This window comes from Bidens hawaiensis, unplaced genomic scaffold (assembly GCF_021521415.1).
Source record: "Bidens hawaiensis isolate Kalapana, Puna unplaced genomic scaffold, B.hawaiensis_p1.1 tig00037144_1, whole genome shotgun sequence".
Classification (NCBI taxonomy): domain Eukaryota; kingdom Viridiplantae; phylum Streptophyta; class Magnoliopsida; order Asterales; family Asteraceae; genus Bidens; species Bidens hawaiensis.
This window is the reverse complement of record NW_027496469.1, coordinates 41,964-45,396: the sequence shown is the minus strand read 5'-3', so window position 1 is coordinate 45,396 and position 3,433 is coordinate 41,964.

The following is a 3,433-nucleotide window of genomic DNA, read 5'->3' as shown; positions in this document are numbered from 1 at the left end:
ACATTTGCATGACCAAGACGACGATGCCAAAGCATGGAATTATGTTCAGAAACTTTTGAAAACAAGCAGGTTATTTCATCAGGAACGTTTTTGTTCATGTCGATCACATAAGCATTATCTTTTCTTTGTGATAGAACAAGAATCCAGTCTTCTGGTATGATGATACCAGGTTTTTAAAATCAAACACTCTTTATTTGTGAAATGAGTTGAGAACCTTTATGACAAATCTGTGACACGCTCAACAGGCTGTGTTTCAACTCAGAAACAAAATTAACTTTCTCAAATTTTAGAACACCATTACTTACAGTACCCTTCTGTGTAATCTTCCCCTTTTCTCCTCCCACAAAGGAAACATACCCACTGTTAAAGATCTGAATGTTATGTAGCTGGGAAATGCCTCCTGTCATATGCCTGGAACAGCCACTATGAACATACCAAGGTCTGATGATATTCCTCCATAGTTGTTCCTGCACGATGTGCGAGATTAGTTAAGAATTTGGTACCCAGTCCATAGTTACACTGGGTGAACCTGATTCATCTAAAGTTGTCACAGGTTGCCATGACATGTCCTTTTGATCATCTAATATAGAATTCGATGTCTCTTTTACCGGAGATTTAAGCAACCATTCATGTCTATCATTGTAAGATTTGGCATTATTTGTACGAATTGATGACTTGGTCTCTGGTATGTAAGTGGGAGACACAAATGATTTTGTCTTTTCCACTTGTTTTGGTTTAGAAGTCGTGTTCGTTTTTGAAACCGAAGCACTATTTCTACCATTTATACTAAATATGTTAGGCTTGGTCTGATGAGAACTAAACCTACCAGATTTGTTTCTCTTCCAATCATCGTCAGAGGGATTAGCCTGGTTATACCTTAAATTTTGCTTATAGGTATTACGAGGCATATTCCTCTGATAGAATCCATAGTAAGGGACATATGGACGATGTGGACAATTTCTAGCAATATGACCAGGAGTGCCACATTTAAAACAAGTTTGACGTCTTATATAGAATTTATTTTGCTCAACTCCTTTTCTGGACCGGTTGTGTGGACCAGTTTGCTTTACTTGATGTTTACTGTTTGACACATGATTTGACTTACCACCCTGTTTATTATTAGAGCATCCCTCTTTAACAAACTAAGGCAGTGAGTATTTATCAGAATTTTCAATTTTTTAAACTTATTAAAAACCACATTGTCAGAATTCAAAGTTTTAACGGAATCAACCACACAAGTATCTTTGCTCTTAAAACCAGAGCCCACACAAACAGTCGGAATAACAGAATTCAAAACAGTTAATTTTGAAGGAACATCAGAAATAATGTCTTTATTAATTGAAACACATGAATCGTCATCCTCATCAGTCCAATCCTCAATGATTACTTTATCTGCACATGAGGCAAACACATTAGAATCGTTCACTTCTGAAGTGGACGTAGTGGCCTTAACAGAGACACCCTTTTCCTTTTTAGCAGGTTTACCATACTTCATGTACTTTACCTATTCTTCCTGCTCTTTGGTAAGAGGAAGATCAATATAGTTGTCAATGTGTGGAGGGGGTACTTGACTATATCATATACCCTCGCCTTAATTTTCTTTCCATCATATTTGATTTTCAATCATGGAATTGACTACTTTACTGGAACCATCAAATTTTCTAAAATCTGGTTCAGCTCTTTTAAATTTATATTTTAGATTTGAAACTTCTAACTTACAGGCTTCCAGTTCAGCAGTTAATTCAACAATTTTCTGTTTGGCATCTAGGTGGTGACAACATTTTAAACTAAAATCATATTTGAGTTTTGAAAAATCCTTTTTCTGTGCCTCATTTTTATCAAGAAAAGCTCCTTCGTTTTTCTTAAGTTTATAGTTTTCAGATTTCACAACTTCCATATCTCTAAGCAAGTTACTATTTTGAGATTTGTAGAGATCTACTTTATTAATACAAGCTTGAGAACATAATTGAGAACTTACCTCAGACGAGCTGGAAGAAGTAAAAGCCATAAAAGCAAATTGAAGTTCCTTGACTTGTTCCTCAACAACATTTTCTTCTTCAGCATCTTCAACATGAGAAAAGTTGCAGTCTAATTATTTATGTTGAGTTCAGCCATCTGATTATTCCAATAGAATTGTTGAGCTACCATACCCCGTTTACCATCATACGAACTGGCCCCACTTTCTCCTCTAGCACTTCCCACTGGTACCAGCTCTATTTCCATGTTTCCTTCCTTTGCTGGATTGGTACATTCACGAGCAAAGTGACCCGTCTCGTGACAATTGTAACATATCAGAGTGTCATTGTTAAAACTCACCGTCTGATTATTTGGCACATTCCAATTATTCCTTCTCGTTCTCTTAGTAAATTTCTTAGCCTGAAACACTGCCATGGCAATTTGCCAAGAAATATCCATTTCTTCTACATCATCTGGATGAATTTGTCAAGCTTAACAGCAACTACAGGTTGAACCAGATCTTCAGCAAGGAATGCATTGTAGCAATTCATGAATCCCGCCATTAAAGCAGTGTTCTCTTGAGTTTCCTTTGAGATAGAGGGATTCTGACTAAGAGATACACCAGATGCTTGAGGTTTAACATTAGCAGTAGGTGATTGAGTAGGTTTAGCAAAGAAAACTGGAGCTGGTTGTGGTGAACTTGAGAGAATTGACCCTGAGTGGATTTAAACATTGAAAAGTTGCCTTGAGGTTGAAATTGTTGTTGTCCCTAAGTAGTCTTGAACATTGAGAAGTTGTCTTGTGAGATGAGAGTATTATTGGAAGCAGTACTGTAGCTTGCTGCATTGTAGAAATTTGTATGGTTTATGGCCCGTTGCTTGTCATCCATGTCACAAGCTTTGATGATTGCCATAACTTCAGACAGAGTGACTCTGTTGAGATCCTTCATCTTTTTAATTACTGCAACGTTCATATCCCAACTTGGAGGCAAAGAGTTTACCAGCTTATTATTTGTCTCAGATGCTGTCAGATTAATACTTGCTGATCTCATCTCAGTCACAAGAGCAATGAACATATGCAGCCGTGTTTCCAACGACTCTCCTAAAACATATTAAACTTTTGTCGCAACAGATCTTGACGACTCCTCCTCATGTCTTCATTACCCTCATACACCTCAATCAAGGATTCCCATATAGCCTTAGCAGATTGCAGTTCCCTAAAACCCAATGCAATCTCAGGTGAGAGTGCCATGGTTAATGTTGAAAGTGCCTTTTCATCTTCTCTTTTTTCTCAAAATCAACATCATCATACAATTCAACAGGCTTCACAGCAATTTCCTGAGAGTTCCACGTTGGTAGGTGATCACTTGTGACCTATAACAATACTTCTCCAAACTTTAGCATCTTTCATCTTAATGTATTTCTTAAATCTGAACTTCCACTCGCTAAACCCCTCATGAGATAGCAGACAGGGTATG